The sequence below is a fragment of the Urtica dioica genome, chromosome 5 (assembly GCF_054948205.1).
Source record: "Urtica dioica subsp. dioica isolate 48M chromosome 5, U.dioica_male_clone48M_v1_H2, whole genome shotgun sequence".
NCBI lineage: Eukaryota > Viridiplantae > Streptophyta > Magnoliopsida > Rosales > Urticaceae > Urtica > Urtica dioica.
Window position 1 is genome coordinate 4,966,145 of NC_142760.1, and position 9,828 is coordinate 4,975,972.

The following is a 9,828-nucleotide window of genomic DNA, read 5'->3' on the forward strand; positions in this document are numbered from 1 at the left end:
AGGATATTTTAGTCATCTTTGTATTTAGGATTTTTGGTTGTATGACTATATAAGCCCTACCAGACTATTGTATTATCATTCACTTATTTATATGCAACACTCCACCATCTATAAATTATCATGGTATCAGAGCCGTATACTTGAGTGAGCCTGATTTTGGATGCGCTAGGAATTTGGGTATGCGTTTGGTTTCGATTTTGAGGATTTCGCATCAATTTTGGGGGTTTTTCGAATCTGTTTGATTTTCGTAATTGGAGTGTTGCTTTCGATTTTGGGGGTTTTTCGTTTCTGTTTGGGTTTCATTTTTTTTGGGGTGTTTGGATATTCGGGGGGTTTGGGTCTGTTTTTGTTTTTCGAGATGGTAGGTCGTAGAGATGATTCCCTCAAGTCGAACGGTGTTCAATTGGATGGTACGAATTATTCCCATTGGAGCTACGTCATGAGGCAATTTTTGCATGGAAAATCTATGTGGGGCGATGTTACAGGTGTACGAGTCAAGCCTACCGACGAGAAGGCGACGGACTATGCAAATCTGGTTGATGTTTGGGAGACTGAGAACGCGAAGATAATAACCTGGATCAACAATTCGGTTACCCACTCTATCGGCGCTCTGTTGTCTAAGTGTGAGACTGCGAAAGAGGTCTGGGATCATCTGGAGAGAATATATATACCCTGTCCAATTTTGCGAAGCAGTACCAGTTGGAGAGTGATATCCGGGACCTACGACAGAATCAGATGAGCGTACATGAGTTCTATTCTACCATATCCTCGTTATGGGATCAGTTGGCATTGACTGCATCATCTGCTTTGCGGGCGTTCGCACCTTACATCGCCAGGCGGGAGGAGCAACGATTGGTTCAGTTTCTGATGGCCCTCCGTGATGACTTTTAGGGATTGCGTGGGGCGTTTCTTCAGTGCAGTTCCCTTCCATCTGTTGACTCTGTGGTGAATGAGTTGCTGACCGAAGAGATTCGACTCAAGTCTAAGATCGATAAGGAGCCTCTGTCACCCACTCCGCCTTCTGTGTTTGCTGTCCCGCAAAGATCATCTGGTGGCCACATGAGCAAGTCTGGTGTGCAGGTATCCCAAGATGAGTTTGCCTTTTGTAAGAAGAATGGTCATTGGAAGGCTCAATGTCCATTATTGTTGAGTAGAGAAAAACTGCAGCAACATCCGCAACAAGAACGACCACCACAGCAGCAGCAACAACGGCCACTACAGCACCACCAACGTCCTCAGGCTCCATTGACACCACGCCCTCCTCAGTTCACTAGTGCGGTTGATGTCCCACCCTTGGACCAGTCTATGATGGAGCAGTTTCAGCAGTTCCTTGCCTTGCAGCCTAATGCCATGTTTGCCTCCTCTTCCAAAGGTTTGTCACCATCGTCTGCCTCAGGTATTACACCCTCCCTATAGATTATAGATTCGGGTGCCTCACACCATATGTCTCCCCATTTGTCGTCTTTTGTTTCATTGTCTCCACATTCGAGTTTATCTATCATGACCGCCGATGGTACTCCTGTGCCATTGGAAGGTGTTGGTTCTGTTGTCACGTCTATTGTCTCTCTTCCTGATGTCTACTATATTCCTAATCTTGCAATAAATCTTGTATCTGTTAGTCAATTGTGTGAATCTGGCTTCTTCTTCTGTTTTCTTCTTCTTCTTGTTTTGTTCAGGATCCGCGTTCTCAGAAGGTGATTGAGACAGGCCGTAGGCATGGGTGACTCTATGTCTTCGATGAACTCAAAGTATCAGATGTTGCTGCCTCTACCGTGGATTTATCTTCTTTTCGTTTGAGTCATTCGTCTTCTGATTTTTATTTATGGCATTCTCCTTTGGGTCATGTTTTCGCGTCTCGTTTAAAGTTTTTAGTATCTACTGGAGTTTTGGGTAATTTGAACTCTCATGATCTTTCTGATTGTAGTGGTTGTAAATTTGCAAAAGTTTTCGCTTTACCTTTTCAAAACAGTATTTCATCATCTCTTGCTCCATTTGATCTTGTGCATTCTGATGTGTGGGGACCCTCTCCTGTGTCCACAAAAGGGGGTTCCAGATATTATGTCTCATTTATTGATGATTTCATTCGTTACACTTGGATTTATCTTATGAAGCGTCGATCTGATTTTCTGGGAATTTATCGTGACTTTAGAGCTCTTGTTAAAACACAACATTATGCTATCATTAAGTGTTTTTGTTGTGATTTGGGGGGTGAATACACTTTTAACGATTTTTCTCAGTTACTTCTTCTGATGGGACCATACATCAAACCTCATGCACCGAAACCCCTAAACAAAATGGTGTTGCCGAAAGAAAACACCGTCACCTTGTTGAAACAGCTCGCTTATTCTTGTTGTTAGCCGAGGTTCCTAGTATTTTCTAGGGGGAAGCCATTCATACAGCCGCTCATGTCATTAATATAATTCCTCCATCGCACAACTCAGGTTTGTCTCCTTTTGAAAAACTATTCGAAACCGCACCTGATTATTCCTCCATGCGTGTCTTTGGTTCCACTTGCTTTGTACTTCGACCTCACGTCGAGCGTAATAAATTGTCTCTTAAGTCTACCTTGTGTGTTTTTTTGGGTTATGGTATGGGTCAAAAGGGATATCGTTGTTTTGATCTGGTTAGTCAAAATTGTATGTATCCCACATGTCGTCTTTTTGGAGCACATTCCTTTCTTCTCAGTTCCCGCTAGTTCACATCATATGACTCAGTCAGATCTCATTCACATTGACCCTTATGATGCTGCCACGGACGAGGTTACACCCATAACTCCTGATACTTTGGTTCACGAGACACCTCCGACACCATCTCATACGACTGCTCAATCATCTCATGGGATCCTGGATCATCTTCCTTTGCGTCAATCCACCCGTGTTCGTAAGTCCACTAAACTTCTTGATTTTGCCTACTCTTCATATTCTGTGTCTCTTGCTTCTTTTCTTGTGTCCATTCATTCTCTTTCTGAGCCTGTGTCCTATAGAGAGGCTGTACATGATCCCCTTTGGCAGACTGTTATGGCCGAGGAACTCGCTGCTCTACATCAGATTCACACTTAGGATTTGGTGTCGTTGCCGTCTGGGAAGCGTACCATTGGTTCTCGATGGGTCTATAAGATTAAAACAAAATCTGATGGATCTGTGGAACGGTACAAGGCTCGTCTTGTTGCACAAGGTTTTTCGTAGAAGTATGGGATGGATTACGAGGAGACTTTTGCACCTGTTGCAAAAATGACGACCATTCGCACTTTGATTGCAGTTGCTTCAGTTTATCGGTGGAAAATTTTGCAGATGGATGTCAATAATGCTATCTTATATGGTGATCTTCATGAAGAAGTCTATATGACACCTCTTCCGGGTATCGCGCATCAACCCGGGCATGTCTGCAAGCTTCGCAAAGCTCTTTATGGTCTCAGGCAAGCCCCCGAAGCATGGTTTGAGAAGTTCTTCAGCGTGATCATCTCTCTTGGTTTTCTACCTAGTCACCACGATTCAGCCTTGTTTGTCAAGCGCACGCCTACATGTCGTATTCTCATCTCCTTGTATGTTGATGATATGATTATTACTGGTGATGATTATGATGGAATTGAATCGTTGAAGTCTGACTTGGCTCGTTGCTTTGCTATGAAAGAGTTGGGTTCGCTACGTTACTTCCTGGGTATAGAGGTTGCCTCTTTCCCAAAAGGCTACCTTCTATCCCAGTCAAAGTATATAGTGGATCTCTTTGACCGTGCACGTCTTATTGACAATAAGACAACTGACACTCCTCTTGAGAGCAATGATCGCTACTCTCCTTCAAATGGTTCTCCTATACTTGATCCTAACCTATATCGTACTGTGGTAGGCAGCTTGGTCTATCTCACGGTTACTCGTCCAGATATTGCGCACGATGTCCATGTGGTTAGCCAGTTCGTCACTGCTTCTACTACAGTTCATTGGGCTACTGTTCTTCGTATCCTCAGGTACCTTCGAGGCACTCAGTTTCAGAGCCTACTATTTCTTTATTCATCATCGTTAGAGTTGCGCGCTTACTCAGATGCTGATTGGGCTGGTGATCCTACGGATCGAAAGTCCACCACTGGGTTCTGCATTTTCCTTGGTGATTCACTCATTTCTTGGAAGAGTAAGAGGCAAGATGTTAATTCTCGCTCTTCTACAGAATCTGAGTATCGTGCCATGGCCTCGACTACTTGTGAGATTGTTTGGTTGCGGTGGTTGCTTGTTGATTTGGGAATTACTCTTTGCCATCCTACGCCATTGTATTGTGATAATCAGAGTGCTATCCAGATTGCTCGCGATTCTGTATTTCATAAGCGCACCAAGCACATTGAGATTGATTGTCATGTCACACACCATCACTTACAGCTTGGTACGATCACATTGCCTTACGTTCCTTCATCTGTTCAGATTGCCGACCTGTTCACGAAGGCTCACTCCACTTCTTGTTTCCGCTTCTTATCTGACAAACTCTGGATGCTTATTGTTGTAGCATCGTGAGTTTGCGCGGGGGGGGGGGGGGGGGGGGGGGGGGGGGGGGGGGTATTAGCGTATTATTATTATTATTATTATTATTATTATTTTGTAAGGGTATTTAAGTCATCTTTGTATTTAGTGTTTTTGGTTGTATGGCTATATAAGCCTTACCAAACTATTGTATTATCATTCACTTGTTTATATGCAACACTCCACCATCTTTAAATTACCAATAATATTAACGGGTCCAATTACAAATAATGGAATTGTCAATCTGTACTCGATTACTCAGCATCTAACCCGTTAAGTTTTAAGTATTTAAATATATAATACATGTTATACATTTCATAAGTTAAATAAATAATATATTAAATCAATTTACAATATCAGAAGCCCATCGATCAACAATATATATATATATATATTGATATCAATTTATCACTATTTTGTTTGATAAATATAGGACATATTTGAATATAATTATTTGGTTCCATTTATTTATTTTATGGGTAAACGGGTATACCCGATGGCCCGGTAATCATTTTTTAAGCAGGTAAATAGATAACGGGTACAATATTTTCTACCCACTTATTCGGAGGGTATACCCGTTACCCAACCCGCGTAAATGAGTACGGATAACGGAATTGATGTATGCAGCCTTATCTGTACTCGTTGCATTCCTGTATGGTATTTATGCTCTTCTGGTACATAATATTAATCATATTTGAAATTATTGCATGCAAGGATTGAAATGGACAATCGATTTCGTGCCGATGGTCTTAAAAATTGAAAATGCGTTGGCCGACGCGAATTGCAACGGAAAAAATATGGAAATTTGAAAAAACTTTGCAGACGAAAATTTAAATAAAACACGAAAATGCCGACGGAAATAATGTTGCATAGGTTTAAACAAGGTTTGGCTTTCTAGGCGAACCGGCCGGATTCCGGCTTGGATTCGCCGAACCGGAGCTCACCGGGACGAACCGTGGAGAACCGCTACCGTGTCGTGTACCCGATAGAAATCCGGCCGTTTTCCATTTTCTTTTGCCTTCATTTTCTAGAATTCCTCCTTGTATCGTGATTTCCATCAACTTGACTGCACTTCCCGGCGGATTCCGTTCGTCAATGCCTTCGTTTTAAAAAAAAACTGAGGTTTTCGAGAGGTATGAGTCTAGGGTTTCGGAGATTTAGGGGTTTTTTTTTTAATTTTTTCAAAAATTTGTGTCTTAATCTTAGAATATGATGATGAATTGATTAATTTGATGAGAAATTCATGATTATTATCATGTTGATGTTGAATTTAAATTAATTTGGTGATGATTGTGATGTTGATCATGTTTATGTTGAATTGAACTTAATTTGATGATGAATTGATACTTGTGATCATGTTTATTTTGAATTAAACTTAATTTGATGATGAATTAATGATTGTGATCATCTTTATGTTGAATTAAAATTAATTTGATGATGAATTATGGCATTCGGTTCTTCATTCACGAGTGACGAGAGACACTTCACGTATAATTAATTACTAAGTAGTATGTTTTATATTTTGTCGTACGTGTTGTAATCAAGATTTGACTTTATTGTACTTTATGTTGAATTTTATCTTAGTTTGAACTTTGTATTTTATATTTTTTCGTACGTGTTGTAATCAAAGTTTGACTTTACAGTACTTTATGTTGAATTTTATCTTGGTTTGAACTTTGTGTTTTATATTTTGTCGTACGTGTTTGTAATCTAAGTAAATTAGTTTTGCAAAATATGAAAAAGTGTTTATTATTGCAAAATATTTGTTTGAATACCCCTCGGTTTCCTACATTTTTATCGGTTTCCTCTAGGTAAGCGGTTTCCTACTGATACCGGTTTCCTTTATTGTCTGAATCCCCCTCGGTTTCCACTATGGTAAGCGGTTTCTCCATAAAATTGAATTCCCGGTACGGTAACGGTAATGGTAAGACGATCCTTGGTTTTAAATATAACTAATAAAATACATACTTCATGCACGTAACAACATTAGTTTCAAACACACACATAATAGGTTCAAATTTCAATTTCAAGTCTCCAACACACATAATAAGTTCACACAGTTTCATAAAATAAACACAAACAAAAGGTCTAAAACACATAATAGGTTTAAAAACAAATATAAGTTTAAAAGACATGCGACGTTCAAAATAGATAAAAAAAAAGAGTCAATAGTTGCTTGAGTTGCGGTGGAGTTGACAGTAACCCCTGGTTCGTGCTTGGAGATCACAATAGTCAGTCCATGTCATGTGACCCTTATAGTTAGATTGGTAGTTTAAGAGATGGTTATTGCAGTTAGACAAGTTATATCTCCAACAACACTGCAGAGAACGAGATACTGAGGTAATGCTCCATGAAGCATCTCGATTGTATATTCAATAATTTGAGGCGAACCATCATCTACGGTGTCCATGGAGGTGCGGACGGGAACATGGATAGGCACATGCACAAGCACTTGAGAAGGACATGGTAATGATACGCATACTCACCTTCACCGTAGGATTGAGACGACATTTGGTCTAATGACATTAAGACAAATTGAGTCGCTATGCAATCGACATCATAATTAGTGGAGGACATGGACATGGTAGAACCCATTCTCATCTGTCTACAACCAGTGTATTGTTCAGTATCAAAGTCATAGAATTGATCGGACCTAATACACATATCAATTTGCATGAATACATAAAACATATTAATAAACATATCACATTATACAAGTACCTTCCAAGTAGATCGTGCGATCCGTGGTCCTCATCTTGCATAGCTTGTATCTTGATTCCATAGTCCACTTATCATAAGAAAGACCACCATCACCATGACCACCACCACCATTACCACTAGCAACGTCAACACCAACACCAACACCAACACTACCACCAGTATCACCACCATCACCACCCTCAACGTCAGCTTCGTATGAAGTTACACCCACCTATTCACTCAATACTCGTTTGACATTGATACCTTCTAATCGAGCTTGTGCAGCAACTAGTTGCTCGGGTCGTTGCGATTCATCATCAAGGTGGGCAGGTCGAATCCATTCAAGAAGAATATCTATGTCCACATTGTCTCACATGGCTTGCATTGAAGTTTCTATGATGTATAATGGATCTCGCCTCTCATTGTTTGTGTACCTGTCTTTCCGGTCTCGGAGTTGTAACTTCATATTGTAGGTACAAAAGGCGAGTTGTTCCAACTTTTTGTAAGTAAGACGGTTCCGTTGTTTGGTGTGGACTTGCACAAAAGTGCTCCAATTTCATTCGCAAGCCGATGATGATGATGTTGAACATACACGGGTGGTATCAGACACGAACAGTCGCTCCGATACCAGTTGTAGGGAAACGAGGGGGGTATCAGACACAAATGATTGCTCCGATCCAACTCGTCGGTGAAACACGTAGTAAATCAGACACGAACAATCGCTCTCATACCACTTGTTGGGAAAAGTAAGTAGGTATCAGACACGAACAATCGCTCTGATACAACTTGTTGAAGAAACATGAGCGGTATCGGACACGAACAATCGCTCCAACACCACTTGTTGGTGACGAACGAGTGGTATCAGACATGAACAATCGCTCTGATACCACTTGTTTTAATTATGTGCTCACCTTGATAATCATATAAGTTGCGGAATAAATTAATTACACTAACAAGAGCTAATTAAAAGTATGGTTATCTAACAAGATCTAGATTTAATTTATTAATTAAATAATGAAAGCATTCAATCATGTCAAGCAACCAATAAGAACAAAGAACAAGGTTCATAGAGAACTTACGGATTGGGCTCACGAACAGAAACTTCTAGCTTTCACAATCCGTCTTCAAACGCCTTGATCTTCTTCTTCAAGCTTTCAGATCCTCTTCTTTGAGCGCCTTGATCTCCTTCTTCAAGCTTTCAGATCCTCGTACTCCTCTTGATGACACCGTAGTCATCCGAAACGTAATATCTGGACGAATAAAGAAATACGGCGTGAGACCACACTCTTTAATCTCACACGATCAAGAAACAAATGTTGTTTCAAGATCTCACTCTTATTTTCTAATAACGAAAAGAGCAATTCCAAGGGGTAGAGAAAGAAAGAGAATTCGACCAGGAGAAAGAGGGAGATACTCTTGGTCAAATTTTCTGAATGCACAATTGTATTTTTCTCTTCTCATGAACCTCCTATTTATAGTAGTGCAAATGATATATTCTTGGTGGTTTCCAAAATATATCATTTCCTTTTATTAAGTTCACACTAGTGAATCAAAGCTTAGCCCTAGGATCTCATCTTATGAATCCTACTTTCTCTCTCAGCAATCAAATTAATATCTATGAGATTTTATTTCATGTTTAAATAGAGAATATTTATTAATGAGAGAATAAATGAAATATCTTATTTCCTTTTATATATTATTCTCTCCTAATATTCATGAGAGAGAATAAATGACAATATCTTATTTCCTTTCTAATATTCACGAGAGAGAATAAATGACAATATTTTATTTCCTTTTAAATATTATTCTCTCCTAATATTCATGAGAGAGAATAAATGACAATATTTTATTTCCTTTTAACTCTTTTCTCTCTCCTTTATTTAAACAACTAAAGAAAAAATATTGGTAACTACCAATTATATGAGGAACGAAATTTAAGGCACATGACCATGTGGGTTTGGCGCAAATCCTTGTGCCCATAACTCTAAAATTCTACATCCTCATTTTGTGCAAGGCCCAATTGCTTAAAACCCAATTAATTATTTATTTATTTGGTCCAACAATAAACAAATAAGTAATTGATTAATTATTTATTTGATCAAACAATAAATAATTAATACTACCATAAATAATTATTTAATTATGCAAATACCCATATTTCTGAATTGATGCTGTCAATCACAATTACAGCTAGTGAGATTATAATAATGAAACACATTATTATTAGAAGGTTCTTCATTCGTCTTATCGAAACCGAATCGGGGACTATGGACCTAGTAATAGAAGCTTAACAAATCCGATGAAAAGACGAAAAAAGTCATTTCTTTTTTCCACATGGATTTTTCTAATCTTGGTCAGACTCCACCTAGGCATGCCAAGACTGAACTCTCCTTTATACTAGAATTACATTTACTCATCGTGACGAGTGTCCACTGATCTAGTCAGTACGTGATCAATATCCTCCAAGTTCAACTCGTATCGAGAAAGGTCAATTAATCTGTTATACGTTTCTTGATACATATATACCTTAAGCACTGTTGCTTCCCCAGCGAAAGATTCTTCCGAACGTACATACTTCGGAAGTGCCGGCAATCTATCGGTTTTAGAATCAATATTTAGGTGAGTG

At 39.3% G+C, this 9,828-nt stretch overlaps 1 pseudogene; it reads left to right on the plus strand.

Annotated features, from left to right (window-relative positions):
* Positions 1-358: 358 nt before the first annotated feature.
* LOC149394952 (uncharacterized) lies at positions 359-1,714 on the plus strand (annotated as a pseudogene).
* Positions 1,715-9,828: the final 8,114 nt, after the last annotated feature.